The 17,223-nt window shown below is 47.6% G+C and overlaps 1 protein-coding gene and 1 pseudogene across 1 annotated transcript in view; one reads left to right on the top strand and one right to left on the bottom strand.

Moving 5' to 3' along the window:
- The window catches only part of LOC119842653, a 1,040,433-nt pseudogene that overhangs the window by 824,381 nt on the left and 198,829 nt on the right, over positions 1 to 17,223 (bottom strand).
- Positions 1 to 17,223, top strand: part of LOC119842869 (C-type lectin domain family 2 member E-like) — a 268,909-nt gene that overhangs the window by 36,075 nt on the left and 215,611 nt on the right. The gene's annotated exons all lie outside the window — the stretch shown is intronic.

Raw genomic sequence — 17,223 nt, forward strand, 5'->3', positions numbered from 1 at the left:
AAAAAAACAAAAACCAACAACAACAACAAAAAACACACCCAGGAACATTTCAAGTGTTGTAACTTTTTGAATTTTTAAAATAAAACTGAAGGACATTTTTAAACAAAAAATTGTTTCAAACTGATCAAAATGGTTTGTTTGGAAAGTGTATAAATGAAATGCTTTGCTTTTTAAGAACTGGGGGGAGGGTCTGGACATGAACAATTCAGCAGACCGGATATGAATTCGCAAACTGCTGAATCTGCATTTTTCACCTAAAATAGGTTTAGATGAAAAGTTTCGCCCAGTTTAGTCTCCACCATTGAGGGGCATCATAAGAGAGATCAGCTCTTCTAGCTGGTTCCTCAGCCCAAGACTGTCTCCATTTAATGGGTCCCTCCCCCCCACTCCGGTTTAGGGTTGCCAATTTTAATTGGACTTATTCCTGAAGATTTTATCACATGACATAATCTTTAATTAAAAATTAATCTTTAATTTGTGCAGACTCCCGGTCATCCTGGAGGATTGGCAATGCTACTCCAGTTTCCTGGGCCACACCCGTGTTACCACCTAATGGATCCCTTTCTCTGGGTTCCTGGGTGAAGCGTCTGTCCTCCATTAGCAGGTCTCCTTCACCATTCTCCAGGGCTGGGTCTCGATTCCTGTTTCTGGTTCCCTGGGCCTGGTCCCCATCCCTGTCACACACTGCGGAGAGCTCATATTTCTGTGAATCCTGCTGACTTCCAGGCTGCTGGGACAGATGAGTCAGCAGCTTCCTTAAGATGAGTCGCAGGTAGGCAAACACTTTTCCTCTACCTTTCCAAAACCAACATAGGTATAGTAAGACTAGCACCCCCACCACTGCCACCACTCCAAGCCCCATGAGAAGATTCCAGGATGCTGGCTCTGAAACAAAAGAGAAAGAAAGGCCCCATTACTAAGGGATTCAGTTAAATCATCCCACTGCTGCCATGAGGATCCCAGAAGATTAAGATGTTCCTGGGATATAGTAAGAGTTGAGTTGGGTCGTGTGCACATGGGCACCACTCAGAGCAGCGGGAATGAGATCTCCAGGCTCATTATCCCCATCGGCCAACCTGACGGAGGGAGAAAGGTGAGCCTGGCAAAGCAGGCCCTGTTACAGAGTCTGGGAACTGTGATTTTTAAGATGCTCCAGGATGGGGTCCCTCAGGTCTTAAGGTTAGAGGGGATGGTTATGATCATCTACTCCAGCGTCTCCTGAAGCGTGGGGAAGGGCTAGCCACGGTGGGAAGGGTGGGGTTTGAAGATGTATACATGAAAATGGGGGGATGGGGTTGCTAACAAATTGCTGACGGGTGAGGGGCACGATTGGTTTCTTTGCCTTGAGGAGGGGGCTCAGCTTTTAAAAGTTTTGGGAACAATAATTTAGGCCGAGCCCTGGCATAACCTAGGCCAGAGAACGTCGCCTACTGATTCCTGCACCCAGTCCAGTGATTTATGGCACTGACTTGGCATTGAGAGGGAGGGATTTTATCAAACGCTGAAATCCAGCTGCAGAAGGGAAAGGGCATTAGAAGCTGAAAGACCCAAGAAGTGGCTCTGGTTTTCTACTTGAAATAACCACCCGGGGCTGATTTTTGCAGAGGTTCCAAAGAGCGGAGGCTCTGTGTAAAAGGAACATTACTTCAGTTATTCCAATCTTGGGTGTATGAGATGCTCCAGCCCGCCCCCTCCCTTCACAGCTGAGTCTCCCACCCAATGGAATTCTCCAAGGAACGTCCCACTCCAAGAGACCCTAGACACCGTAGCCAGCGCTAGCAGTCCCTCTGGCCAAATCCCATACTTCAGGATATAATCTGAACGCCACAGAGGTCAGTAATTAATTCCCCACCTGCATTTACAGCATGGTAAAACTAACCATGTATGTTACAGCGGGTTCTTGCTTTTCCTGGAAGCATCAAATATTGTCCCCTGGGCTGGATCAGACAGGACAGCAGCCTGAAATGCCCTACGGCATTGGCTTGAACTCAGACTGACCCTGTGGAAAACAGGCTATAGCTCCCTTTAAAAAAAAAAAAAAAAAAAATCAATTCATAAGGAAGACTAGAGGTAAAATTTCCAAGTGCACTTAAGTCACTTTGGTACTTTTGAAAATTGTGCCCTCTAAAATCAGCCCCGATCCCTGCAGCGGCCACTCCTGTAAGCTGTCAAGTTCTGGCCCATTCCTGTAAGTTTGGGTTTGTGGCGTTTTTAATACAAGCAGCATTACATGCCACAAAGAACCCTGGGTGGTAAATCTTAAAATGCAACAAGAAAAACAGGAAGAGGAAAAATATGCTACATACAAGCAAAAAAGAAAAGGAGTACTTGTGGCACCTTAGAGACTAACAAATTTATTTGAGCATAAGCTAAACATACATGCAAGTTGATCAAGTTAGTGTTGTCATAGGAAACTTAACTTGTGTGTCCTAACCACACAACATTAATGCTGCACTAATATTGTTTTTGCATCTAATTATTTTTAAATAGCAAAGAGAAAAAAATAATTTGCTTAATAACAGTGCCATCTGGGCTTTGAGTTTTACCAACTCTTTACAGCAGAAGAAAGACTGGGGTTCTCCATTGCCTTATGCCTGGGTCTTAATTCTCAGAAGTGCCAAGTTTTTACTTGGCTCAGCAGAGAGGGATGGGAAAAGGGGGAGTCTAAGTCACCCTTTTGTTCCCCCAAGCTTCGGCTGGCTGGTGCCTGAAATAGCAGCTGACATAAAACTTAGAGCACCGCTGAGGCTGCTCTAAGTTACACTGGCTGTAATGGCAGCAGTTCTGAGCCAGCATTATGCACCACGCTCTCTTTGCTACCTCACCACGTCCCCATACTAAAGATTGGGAGGAGGCAGGTGACGTAGGGAGACACACCAGCTTTGTGCTACCTAAGAATTTCTAAGCTGCCCCTTATGGGCAGTTGGCATGAGGCCCAGGATCAAACTCCTTGTGCAGTGATGGGTGGGTGAGGGAAGAGTTCTGGGCCCCAATCCAGCCTTTCCCTGATCCTAGTGCGTGTCATTTACACTAGTGCCTGCAGTTCTTTTGGTATTTCATACTCACTTTGCATCAGTGTAAAGGTGACACAAAGTGCAAGGCAACAGAGAGTCCAGCCCCCCACACTGATCGCTTTAACTAGAAGTTTCAATTGCAACCAAAACTGTGGAGAGATTTAAAAAAAAAACAACCCAGAATCACAGGAGCTCGGGTAATCAAGTGATCCATCCCGTCACCCATTCCCAGCTTCTGGCAAATATAGACTAGGGAAACCATCCCTGCCCATGCTAGCTAATAGCAGTTGATAGAATTGTTCTCCATGAACTTATCTAGTTCTTTTTTAAACACTGTTATAGTCTTGGCCTTCACAACATCCTCTCGCAAGGAGTTCCACAGGTTGACTGTGCATTGTGTGAAGAAATACTTTCTTTTGTTTGTTTTAAAACTGCTGCCTATTAATTTCATTGGGTGACCCCTAGTTCTTGTGTTATGAGAAAGAGTAAACAACACTTCCTTATTTACTTTCTCCACATCAGTCATGATTTTATAGATCTCTATCATATCCCCCCTTAGTCGTCTCTTTTCCAAGGTGAAAAGTCCCACTCTTATTAATCTCGCCTCATACAGAAGCTGTTCCATGTCCCTAATCATTTTTGTCATCCTTTTCTGTACCTTTTCCAATTCCAATACATCTTTTTTGAGATGGGGCAACCACTGCACGCAGTATTCAAGATGAAGGAAAGGAGTACTTGTGGCACCTTAGAGACTAACAAATTTATTTGAGCATAAGCTTTCGTGAGCTATAGCTCACTTCATCAGATGCATTCAAGATGCGAGTGTACCATGGATTTCTATAGAGACTGTGGTCTCAACACACCAGTAACCTAACCAGTGTCAAATTGGTTTCAGGTTTCCTGGCACAGGAGAGTTCAAGTATTCAAGACGTGGGCGTATCCATGGATTTCTATAGGCAATAGGATATTTTCTGTCTTATCTATCCCCTTTCCTAATGATTCTCAACATCCTTAGCTTTTTTGACTGCTGCTGCACATCGAGTGGGTGTTTTCAGAGAACTAGCCGCAATGACGCCAAGATCTCTTTCCAGAATCCTCATTAAAAGCAATTTCTTCTCTAGGCCATCTACAAGCCTCTCTCCTTGCAATTTGAAGAAAACTTAATGGTTGACTAACGTTTTTCCGATGCTGCTGCTTACTTCTGCCTAGCGCCTGTTTCTTTTTAACGGTGCACCAGCCTGTCATGGAATGACCTTGCTAAACTGGTTACAAATTCCAGAAACACGTTAAGTATAATACTTAGATTAATTGGACTGTTAAGTAATTATTTGACAGTGCCTAAGCAACTCCCTTACCGAATCCAGCCAAACAGGAGTTGCCTGTCTGAGATAATTAAGAAGAATGGACTGACTTTTTATAAATGATGGAGAATTCAATGGGGCTCTCCCAGCTGAATGCTCTAACCACAGGGCTAGGATGGGTCCTCTGCCTTTTGCATGGAGCAAGGTAGGTACCTAACTTATTCCTGCAAGATATGACTTAAGCAGCATCTACATCACCTGACTGCAAGAGAGGCGTTTCCCTGGATCACCAGCCACAACAATCATAATGACAGGTTTCAGAGTAGCAGCTGTGTTAGTCTGTATTCGCAAAAAGAAAAGGAGGACTTGTGGCACCTTAGAGACTAACAAATTTATCTGAGCATAAGCTTTCGTGAGCTACAGCTCACTTCATCGGATGCATTTGGTGGAAAATACAGTGGGGAGATTTCTATACACACACAGAGAACATGAAACAATGGGTTTTATCATACACCCTGTAAGGAGAGTGATCACTTAAGATGAGCCATCACCAGCAGCAGGGGGGGGAAGGAGGAAAACCTTTCATGGTGACAAGCAAGGTAGGCCATTTCCAGCAGTTAACAAGAACATCTGAAGAACAGTGGGGGGTGGGGTGGGGGGGGAGAAATACCATGGGGAAATAGTTTTACTTTGTGTAATGACTCATCCATTCCCAGTCTCTATTCAAGCCTAAGTTAATTGTATCCAGTTTGCAAATTAATTCCAATTCAGCAGTCTCTCATTGGAGTCTGTTTTTGAAGCTTTTTTGTTGAAGGATAGCCACCCTCAGGTCTGTGATCGAGTGACCAGAGAGATTGAAGTGTTCTCCAACTGGTTTTTGAATGTTATAATTCTTGACGTCTGATTTGTGTCCATTTATTCTTTTATGTAGAGACTGTCCAGTTTGACCAATGTACATGGCAGAGGGGCATTGCTGGCACATGATGGCATATATCACATGGGTAGTTGCACAGGTGAACGAGCCTCTGATAGTGTGGCTGATGTGATTAGGCCCTATGATGGTGTCCCCTGAATAGATATGTGGACAGAGTTGGCAACGGGCTTTGTTGCGAGGATAGGTTCCTGGGTTAGTGGTTCCGTTGTGTGGTTGCTGGTGAGTATTTGCTTCAGGTTGGGGGGCTGTCTGTAAGCAAGGACTGGCCTGTCTCCCGAGATCTTTGAGAGTGATGGGTCGTCCTTCAGGATAGGTTGTAGATCCTTGATGATGCGTTGGAGAGGCTTTAGTTGGGGGCTGAAGGTAATGGCTAGTGGCATTCTGTTATTTTCTTTGTTGGGCCTGTCCTGTAGTAGGTGACTTCTGGGTACTCTTCTGCCTCTGTCAATCTACAGGACAGGCCCAACAAAGAAAATAACAGAACGTATTCATGTTCTCTATGTATATAAATCTCCCCACTGTATTTTCCACTGAATGCATCCGATGAAATGAACTGTAGCTCATGAAAGCTTATGCTCAAATAAATTTGTCAGTCTCTAAGGTGCCACAAGTACTCCTTTTCTTTTCACAACAAGCATAGAACACAGAGAGGGCAGGGCTTAGGACACACCCCTCTCATCGACATCTCCCATTGGCTAGCATAGGTGGCTCCCCCCAGAGCATGCTGGTTTTTGGGGATCAGAGTTTTCTGCCCCTGAACTCATCCCCTTAATTGACACTCTGCACTCGCATTGGGAGGCCCCAAACACGGCTCCTCAATCAGCCAAGGGCTTGTCCTTGGCCGTAGCCAACTCTGCTGTGCCAGCTCCCCGTTGTCCATTTTTGGCCAATTGTGGCACAAGCCATCAGGCCGTCTGAGAAGATCCGGAGCAACTGGACGCTGCCCTCAAGCTCACACCGACGTCAGTGGGAGCTGGGATGGGCGTGTGAAATTCAGGCTGGGAGGAGAGAGGCTACTGGTGAAGGAAATCTCCCATCACAAGCTACCTACCATCCCCTTTGGTCTCATCACGAGCTTCCTCCTCAGCACCAGAGGTCCCAGACATAGTAGGTGGGAATGAGCTGGACTCTGGAACGAGACAATAAGGAGGAAAGTGTTGGTGAGGACTCCGAATACCACATGCCTGATTCTCCTCTTCTTGCCTGCACTGCAGAAGGTTGGCCTAAGGGAGGAGGTGCTGATCTAGGAGCCAGAAGTGCCTGGTTCAATTCCAGCCTCTCCCCCGAGCCCTTTGATCATCTAGGGCCAGATACTCAAAGGTATTTGCATTCCTGAAGATGCAGGTAGGTCACTAATGGGATTTTCAAAAGTGACTAACTACCGTCTTCAATGAGAGTTAGGTAGCTGTGTGCTTTTGAAAATTCCCCTATGCGCCTATTTGCAGCTTTAGGTGCCTAAATACCTTTGACAATCTGGCCCTTAGGCCCAGATCCTCCAAAGTATTTAGGCATCCAATTCCCGTTGATCTTTGAAGATCTTTGGGCCTCAGAGACTAGGGTGACAGTGGCCAGAGATAAAACAGATCAAGGCATACCACGTATTTCCCAGGGATTTCAGCGCAGACCCTTCATGAATGTTTGTTCCTGATCCTGCAGTCAGACAGAGCCAGTGGTATGTTAACGAGCAGCCTGATGAACAAAAGGCTTGCTAGCCACCATAAAAATAAAAGTCACCCCGTGCCCTATTCAACACATACCACTTTCCCTGCGAGCCCTTGGGGTGCTTTAAGCCTTGCCTGCACTGCAGAAACTTTGCAAATATGGGCGGCAGGTATCGTAGGCAGGGGGAGCCTGTGACTCCCCAGACAGCCTACCATGGCCCTGCCCACACTCCGCCCCCAAGCCAGGCCCCCTCCTGCTGTTCCCAGCGCTCTGCCCTGTCTGGGGCTGCCTCCTGCAGGGAGTCCAGGCGGCACGCCCCCAGCACCAGCCACCCTGAGTGCCAGGCCCGGGGACGCAGCAACCACGCTGCACAGAGCGCCGGGCCTGGGGCCTCTCCCCTACAACTGCCCGGCACTGGGGCTGGGGGCCACGGTGGGTGTGCTTTGGACTCCTGCAGGGGCAAGGGGGCAGAAGGGGAGGGATCAGGGACTAGCCTCCCCGGGGCGGCCAGGTCACTAGCTGACCATATTTGCAAAAAATGTTCATTATTACTAGAGTCAGTGGTAGGAACATCGGTGGGCCTAGTGTAGACAAGGTTCCTGCTCTGGCACAACAGGATTTACACCTTCCTGGTTCTCTGCCCTAGCTCTAATGCCAGTCCCGTCATTGGTTATAGCAGCCTGGGGGCTGCTCTAGTGTGTGCTGGCTGGCAGGGGGCCCTCAGGGACCGTCCATCCACTGAGAATAGCCAGAGTGCATTGTGGTCTGGCTAGTTCCTCTCCTCACGCATTCCCACATGACATGCCCCTTGGGCTGGGGCTGCAGAGGAGATGGCTCTCCCAGCTCAATGTCTGCTGGGGTCTTCCATATTCTGGGAGTTTATAGGATGTTTCCACAGGCTTTACATGGCCTGAGAAGTGCAAGGGGAGCAGAATTTTTTCTGGGGTCACCGAGTGCACAACTTACCCACCACGGTAAAGTTTACAACAGCCACACACTTCCTGTACATTTCATCTTGAATCCTGTAAACTCCTTAAGCCCCTTTGCTCGTGTTCTCCATCTTGAAGTATCCATCAGAAAAGGAGAGTGTCTCCTTGAAGGAACTGAGGACTGTTTGGGAGCCCCCATTAGAGGAGTAAATGACATCTTCCCACAACAAATTGGAGGCGTTATATTTCTGCACGAAGAAAGACGTCTCTGAAATATAGGTGGCATTCGGTATGGAGGTGTTCACAGAGCTGCCTTCGGGCTCAGTCACGTAGACAATTAGACAATCTTCGTGAGCTGTGAGATTTCAAACAAGTAGTATTTTAGTTTGGCTTGGCAATCCTGGGTCAGGGACTGATGTGGGGGGTGGGAAACAATAAAAGGAAAGGGTCTGAGAAAGGGCATCCCTTACAATAAATTGTTCAACCAGTCACTGTTTAAGTGAGATGCTTTGTAGATGCTCACAGAGAGGCTCTCCCACCAGCTAAGAATTTTTGACACTCTGGCTCCCTGCTGGGACCAGCTTTGCTATTCACTTGCAACCAGGGTGGATAAAAATCAATGATTTAAAAAAAAAATTGGATTTTTTTGATAAAATGTTTTTTGTCCCTCAAAAAGCTATCTAAAAATAGTTTTAATTAAGACACATTACAGCTCAAAGATCTCTTATCATGGAATAGGGAATATAAATTCTAATTCTATAGTATGAGACAATATATTCATGTAATGTTTAAGAAGAGTTTTGTAAATGAGTTCTAATACTTCATGTATTAAGGACCCAATCTTATGGGGTTCCACAGGCTTCTGTATAGATTATGTAGGTTAATCTTTCTAGCTACCCAATGGGATTCAGTGCTCAGTCTAGAAGATACTATCAGAGATGCTTAGTTTTGCAGTTCTCAAACTGTGGATTTGTGTCTCCAGAGGTAACATGCTTGTTAACAGCAAAAATGTTTTCAAATAAATAAATAAATATATAGAGGCGAGAAATAACAGACCTCAACTCTATTGTCCCTCTGCAAATTCGTGTAGACAGAGTCAATCCCTTACCTCTCTCTAAAAGTGAAAAGTTTAAAAAAGTTCAATGAATAGAAGATTGCTGGGGCGGAATAGATCTGGACAAGAAGAAGGCTGGAGATAAATGTGAGAAGGGAGGGACATATGCTTGTTTTGTTGAAATATTATATGTTTGCTGTTGAAGAAAAAAATCCAGAATACTTAACGTTGTTGTTTTAGTTAAATAAAACAATTTAAATGTCTGTCTGGTGATGTTCTCCTCATATTACAGCCTGGCAAGAAAATCCTCCAAATATTAACGATTAACCTGTTGAATTGGAGATATTTATGAAGTCATTGGGAGGTGAACTATCTGCTTCAATTACCTTTGGTAAACGAAATAACCAAACAATCATTCATTTTCTGATATAGCTGTAAAACTAATTGAAAAGTTTTCAGAATAAATCACTGTTTAAAAATGTATAGTGTGTACCTTCTAAAAATGAAACATCTGTCTCTGAGTTGTGAAGAACATGTATTAAGGTTATAACAACCAACAAAAATACACTTATGTAGAAATCCATGAAATCGAGTCTTCCTGACTAGTGATTTAAATCAATTTGATTTAAATCAAATCCACCCTGTTTTTTGCTGACCAACAGGCAGTTCTGTTCCCCAGGCCCTTCTGGGATGTCATTGCCCCAAACTCAGCTGTTAGAGAACCAGGAAATGCTCAGCTAAGATCTTCCCCATGTAACGCTGGGAAAGAATCTTAGCACTACAGGGGAAAACAAACCACAGAGCTCTGCTAACTAGGAGGAGCTCAGTTATAATTGCCGGTTCCCCCATATAACCTTTACTCTGTCCTCTTGGAATGCCACTTTATTGTATCTTGCAGAGTTTTGTCAACCCACAGCCTGCAAACATCAGCAGGTTGCCTTAAAAAACATGAAATATTTAAAAATAATAAATTTGTGGTGGTGTCTGCTTTTCCATCTTTTGAGTTTTGAGCCTCGGAGGGGGGGTCGGGGGAGAGAAGGGAGCAGGGGAAGTCACTTTTTTCAAGTCTTCCTACATAAACCCCATATTTTGGTTTAAACAAATGGATGTGCTTATCACAGGACTCCAGGCTCTGGGGCTTTTAGAAAATCAAACACCAAATATCGTGAGATGCATGACAAAAATCAAGAGAGTTGCCAACAGTGGGAATGAGGAATATTTGCCTAAATCACAGGGAACTAATTGTAGGGAATCCTCTAATTAATGCATTGTTAGGCTCTTTAGCTCTTCCCCCTGTGGGGGTAGAGGCCATGGGTACCCCAGGAACTTCAGTGGTCTTGTGCCTGAAGGTACCTCTCCCCTTGACAACCCTCCACGCCCCACCCATTGCACTTCATGAGATTCTGCTGTAGGGCAGCAAAACAAGAAGCATGTGATGCAATCATTCTTGTGTCCTTCCGTTCATTCTTGATCCTGTAATGACACCGAAGTGCCTGGCATTCAGCAGCTGCAGTTAGAGCTAGGAAGTCTCACGCTCTTGTGCGTCAGGACACATTTATAGAGCCCTGTGCGGATACAAAATTTGTTTCTGCACATGATCCACGGCTACAAGCGGATCTCTGCAGATTTGCAGGGCTCTGCCCATTTATGACTGGATTTAGGAGCCGAACTCCGGGGCTTATTTTGCAAAACCTGCTCATGACTTAGAGCTTTTTCGTAGCAAACCATGGCTTTTTTTAAACCCCTGACATTCCATGACTGAGCAAAATATCTCCAGGAATATCAACAACGCTGGCTCTAAGAGAGGTAGGACTCTTTTTGAACAAAATGATTTTAAATGAACAACTTGCTATGAAAGAAAGAGTTTGAGATATTTGCTGTGGCAGAACAAAGGGGGTTTTGATCTAAAAGAATGTGACCCCAGACTTCTTACAATTCGTTCTACACACATGGGGCTTGTGCATTTTCTGCTGGGGCTTGTCCGGACAAAGAATAAGAGCTTAGCCCTGACAATCAACCGGGAGAGCAGAGTTAGAGGTGAGGAAGGCCTGGGAAGATCCTGAGACAGTGAATGAAGGGGTGTCACATTCACCTGCTCCTTCCTGTAGGTAGATCACAGAAAGATTTAGAGGTGGGTGCTGGGGTTTCCCTGCGATGAGTGGCCAGTGTGCAATTAACAAGGGCTGCTTCTCACACTCTCACACACATCCCCCATCACGCCATGCACACCTATCACGCCGGCACCAGATCTGATTTCATCTCATGCATTTACACAGCACATCTCTGCAAGCAGATTATAACTCCCAGTGTCCATAACTCCAGTTAACTCTGCAGTGAGGACATGCTCCACCCCCCACCCCCCAAGACCTTAAAACCCAAGGTCAACTCCCCGTGCTAAAGAAGACACGCTTCAAATCTGCCCCCCTAACCTGGGGCTTGCCAGGGGATGGCTGGATGCAAGGCACTGGCCAATCCTCTGTCTCCAGATGCTAAACTGCATTCAGAGAAACTTTACAAAATAATCCCTCTCCCCCCTCCTCTGCATGTTCTTTCCATGCGCTCTTCCCTCTCTCCCTTTTCTCTGGGTCTCTAAGTTTCACCTGCTCAGCCAGCGGCTGGGGATTTGCAAATAAATAAATAAAAATAAAAAAACTGGACAAAAAAGCCCCCAAATATTTTCTGTAAAATCAACATGGGCAGGACCATCGGTGCTGGACCTAGGGGGGGCTGCCGCCCCCCCCTGGCTTGAAGCGGTTTCCATCCTATCCAGGGTTTACAGTTTGGCTCAGTGGCTCTCTGCCCCCTCACTGTACAAATTATTCCAGCGCCCCTGGGCAGGACAGGGCCTGAAGAAAGGGGCATGCAGAGGTGTTGGGAACACATGGGCACTGCAGCTGCCCCCCGCCATGCACCCCCTCCCCCAGTTCTACCTTCTCTAACCCCCAGACAACACACATCCCCCTCCACTTTTCTGCTTAGGACTCCAGCCCCACTGAACAGTCCAGAAGGGAGATGGAATCTCTTACCTGAAGTGCCATCCAAAAACCCAGATGGGCGGGCTAGAAGGAAGAGCCCCAGAAGCACACCAACCCATCGCATGGCAGAGGTGCAAAAGGAATCGGCGAGATAGGCAGCAACTTCACCAGAAGCTAAGTCCAGCCCACTATCACCTGACTCTACAAAAGCACAGCAAACTGGTGGTGTAAATGGGTCATGGGAAATTCCACCTGATGATCAACAGAGCGGGCTAGAGATTAATTTAATTAATTTTAGTTTTTCGAGCCATGGTTTGCTTCCTGAGGCGGTCAAGATTTTAGTTTTGCTAGAGGATTGTAAAGGATTCAGGCACTTAATCCCCACACACACCCCGCTCCCCCAACTGTTGCAGCTTTGTTACAAGTAGATGCAGCAATTAGAAAAAGCTGTATATGGCTTTACTAGCTTGATTTTGACCTCAGCCCTCCAGTTTCATCTCCCCACCCCCAAACTTCTTGACAAGTATGCCTGAATCATACTTGTCTGGGAAGTCGGAGGCAAACCAAAGCGATCAGGTGACAAATAAGAACAATGAACCCAGGATGTATTAAAAATTTTACTTGATTTTTTTTCTAAGTGAGTCATAGCTCAAAACCAGTTTGAGCTGGAAGAAAAAGTGCCAGAGGATTGGCACTTAACTCACTCACACAAAACTTTGCAAGGGACTTTCACAGTTGAAAAGGAAGTTAGGACGAAGAGGGAAAGCTATACTGCCTAATTATCACAATTAATATAAAGGTTTCAGAGTAGCAGCCGTGTTAGTCTGTATTCACAAAAAAGAAAAGGAGTACTTGTGGCACCTTAGAGACCAACACATTTATTTGAGCATAAGCTTTCGTGAGCTACATGAAGTGAGCTGTAGCTCATGAAAGCTTATGCTCAAATAAATGTGTTAGTCTCTAAGGTGCCACAAGTACTCCTTTTCTTTTTAATTAATATAAAGGTTCTTTCTTTGTTCTATTGTCCAGGGATGTCTCTTGAGAAATGGCTTCATGAATCTAAAGTATCACCGATTTTAATGTACTTATTTGGCTGCCCCCCCTCACTGGTGTGCTGGGGTTAACTTACACAGCTATACATCAAAAACACCAGCTGGGCTGAGAGCCGGCCACCCTATGTAAACAGCTGCCCTAGAGGTAAGCTGGGGAGAATCAGTCCCATGCTTTCAGCTAAGACACTGGCCACTCTGGGGATTTCAGCCAGTGCACTGGCCAGCCACAGCCATAGCTGCCCCAATGTAAAAGCCTAGTGTAGACAGGTAACCTCAATACACTGGGATGAGCTGCGCCAGTGCAAACTCCAGCCCTGCCTGCATTAGAGCCCCATCCTTGGAAGGCGGGGGCGGAGAGACAAGAAAGTGAGTCAGGCAGGGGTGGGGAGAGAGAGCAGGAAGGGAGAGTCCAACCCTCCCCAGAGCAAGGCAGGCCAGGGAACCCTTTCTCCCCCCCCACCCCCTCCCTGGCAAGCCCAGAGCAGCATCAGCTCCCCTGTTTCCACTCAGCCTGCAGAAGCGGTGGCAACAGCAAGGCTACCAGCTACAGAGCTGGGGCCCCCATCCCAAGCCCCTTGGGAGTAGAAAAGGCAGCAGTCAACAAGTACCTGCTTCTGGTAGGCACCTAGTGTCTATTCATAGGCTAGAACTGCTCTGCAGCACCCCCTGCTGGCTAAGCATAGCACTACAGGCAGTACTCCCCTGCCTCAGTTTCCTTCCTTCAGAGTCCCCAATAACTCTGCACACTCATGCTGGAGATGCAGCTTAACCCTCCAACCAAGTCACAAACCAAGTTACCCTAGAAGGGGTTAACAAAAGCCCAGCTAAACAAGTCCCAGTAAACAAAAAAGTTCTTCTGCCCCTCAGTCCTACCCTCCTGGCCCTGTTCCCAGCCCCCTTCTGGGCTACCTCCAAGAGTCTTTCTGGCTTCAGGAGAGAGACCCCAACCTGGTCCCCCTGGGAGCACCATTCTCAGCTCCTGCTGGACCTTCTCTATTCCAGTACAGAGACCACATCTCAGGCTGGTTTTCCCCCCCCCCAGTGCCCTCCTCCTGCAGACCCTAGCTCAGGGCCTTCCACAGACCAAACCTGTTTGGCCACTCTCAGACCTTTTATAAGGCCTAGGCATCTATTAAATTATCACCTGACCCTCTGAGTCCCACCCCCTCAGGCTGAGAAGCAGCTAATTAATATGGCACAGGTGGGGCTGGTCTCATTTCCCTTTAAAGGGGCCAGTCAGCCTGTAACAGTCTAAATCCATTCCAAAATCATGAACCAGATACCCCCAAAATCACGAGATTGGCTTAAAAATCATGATATTTTAAATTTGGAGTTTTGAGCTGCCCCAGTACACTCAGTTCATCATCTCAGGCTTTTGTCCCCCACCACAAAGGCTAGAGGCCTGCTTTTCTTTTTAAATGAAAGCTGAGGTTCTCTTAAAAATCACATGACTCCAGGAGCCAGGGCTTGAGGGAAAGCACCAGATATCGTGAGACCATGATAGGTTGGCCAAGCTGTGTGTGTCACAGCCTCCCATAGGCTGCTGTAATTTGAGCCAAGGGATCTCAGCTAAGCAGCCAACAGCCCCCCAAGATCCAAGGAAGCTGAAACTGCATGGAGGGTCCAGTCTATTGTCCTTACTTGGAACTTTCTTCTAGAGGTGGTCGAAAACCACACATTTTTGCAAAATGTTTAAAAATTTCAAAGTTGTTTCAAACCCTCCAAAATGGACCCATCTTCTTCTCTCTCTTTGGGGGGGATGCAGTGGTTTATTTTTGTTTAACATTTCCCCCAAAAATATTTAAATCCAAGATTTTATTGAACTTTTCATCAAACGTTTCAGAAAAGATAGCTAGGGGATATGTTTGGGAATAGGTGGATAAATAGATCTAGAAAGTGCCTATGGGGATGGATGGGTAAATAGCTAACACTGAGAGAGAGAACATGTGCTTTTCTCAGTTCCCCCTTGTGCCGTGTGCTCACACTGAGCTACAACTATCACCCCCAAACTGGGCACAATTTTGGGGTCACCCCACCCCAGCCTGACAGTGAGTCTCCCATAGAGCACAGACAGGGGAGGGCTGGGGGGAGTTATGGGAAAGCTGAATCATGCTCTTCATGCACAGGAAACACATCTGGGGTTAAATTTTCAGAACAGAGCTCAGCTCCCATTTAAGCGCCAGATTTTCAAAAGCAGTGGGAGCGTAAAATAAGCCCTTTTCTTCCTCCCTCCTCTCCTATAAATCCTGTGTGCAGTGGGCCGTGGGCAGGCCACTGCTCCCCCGACAGCTCCATCTACCCTAAGTGTTAGCATTTGGATTATTTCCTCCAAATCAATCCCAATATTTGCCCATATTTCTTTCAAAAATGCCCTGGGAGCTACAGGCCAAGACTTTCCACTGGGACTGGTGATTTGGGGCCCCAGCTTTTGATGTGTGTCTCCAGCTGCTGGGCCCCCAGAATCACCCGTCACAGCTGGAAAATCAAGGCCCCTCAGCTCTTTCCTGCTGTTGCAAGGAAATGAGCCCTGGGAAGGAATAAAAACTCTCTCTTACCTGCCTCAGCCAGGCCATGGTGGGGAGAGTCTCCTGCATGTTAGATCCTAAAGCAAGCAGCCTGGATTGCCACACGTCTCAGGAAATGGCTCACCACGGTGTAGGAAAGAAGCACACGCATCTCTGTACTAACCCACCCATACAGCAGGCTCAGAGCAAACAGGCTCTTCCCATTGGCTGCCTGAGCTTTGACTCTCCCTCCAAACACATTGCCTGCACCCTTCCCTTTCCTGGCTGGGTGTTTCTGAGGCTGGCAGGGTGAAATTCACCCATGCTCAGATCCTCCCCGGTGTAAATCGGTGTCGCTCCGTAGCAACAATCTAGCCAGGGAGGTTTGAATATGAGCCGAGATCCTGCAGGGCCAAACGGAGCTGACCTACATGTACAAGTCAATGGAGAAGCGGCTTTAGTGGCATGATGGGGCCTAGTGCTTTAGGGCAGGGACCATCCTTTTATTGTGTTTGTACAGCACCTAGCACAACGGGGGTCTGGGATATGCTTAGAGCACTCACCTAGGCTCTAGCAGAGCTGGGTTCAAAGCCCCTCTCTGCCCCAAACAAAGCAGCCATTTGAATCCACATCTTCCAGATGGCAGTCCTAACTACAGGAGTTTTTTTCTCTCTCTCTGACCCCCCACCCCAATGCCTAAATTAAAGGGCCCTGACATGCCGAGCTCCATTCAAAACAGTAGAATTGTCATCCTAAACAAAGCATTTCCCAAGCCAGATTGTTGCTTCTGCCTCTGGCTCCTTTGTGACACTCCAGCAGCATGAAAAGGGGCAGAGACCAGCCCTAAAATGGTTGGTGGGGATTCCCTGTTGTAGAGGGGGACAGAACATCCCCCCTTAGCGCCACCCACTCCTCTCTGAGATGGAGAGGACACTCAGGAATGTGGCTGGAGTTCATCGCACTCTGATGATCCCTGGCCAGTGTCACGATCCACAGCACCTGTTTTAGCTGGCGTAATTTAGAGCAGCCCACAGGCTGCTCTGAGCAGGGCTGTCCTTACCCATATGCAAACTACGCAGCTGCATAGAACACCAGGAAATTTGGGGCACCAAATTGCCCCAAATTTCCTGGTGCCCTACGCAGCTGCATGCTGCTCCAGTGGCCAGCCCAATCTCCCAGCCGCCTGAGCCAGCCACGAAAGTTGTCCCCCCTTCTGCCCCGCACCCCCTCCACCCCTTCCCCATAGCTCCCATCCCTGCTCCGCCCCCACCCCTGCTCTGTCCAAGCCCCACTCCACCCCTTCCCCTGAGCTACGTCCTGGGGGACTGCAGCAGGGGTCAGGCACACCCTGCACTCACCGGGCAGTAGGAAGTGGAGCGACCCAGCCCCAGCCTGCTCCGTGCCGCTGGCTCATGCTGGGGGGTGGTTTCCCCCTGCCGCCCCAAGTCCCAAGGCTGGGAGCCGGGGGAACAGAGCGGAGCGGGCTGGAGCTGGGTCACTCCACTTCCTGCCGCCCCATGGGTGCGGGGTCGGGCCTGCCCTGCAATCACCGGGTGGCGGGAAGTGGAGCGGCTCCAACCCACTCTGTTCTGCCCGCTCATGCTGGGGGGTGGGTTTCCCACTGCCCCCCCTTGTGCTAATCCCCTGCCCCCCCCCCACCCACAGAGGCCTAGGAATGTCCCGTCCCCCCCACATAGGGCACCACAATATCTAGGGACGGCCCTGGCTCTGAGTTATGCAATGGCTGAACCAGTCCCCTTGGACAGTCCCGGCAATGGGGGAAGCTACTGCTTAGCTC

This window comes from Dermochelys coriacea, chromosome 14, assembly GCF_009764565.3.
Source record: "Dermochelys coriacea isolate rDerCor1 chromosome 14, rDerCor1.pri.v4, whole genome shotgun sequence".
NCBI lineage: Eukaryota > Metazoa > Chordata > Testudines > Dermochelyidae > Dermochelys > Dermochelys coriacea.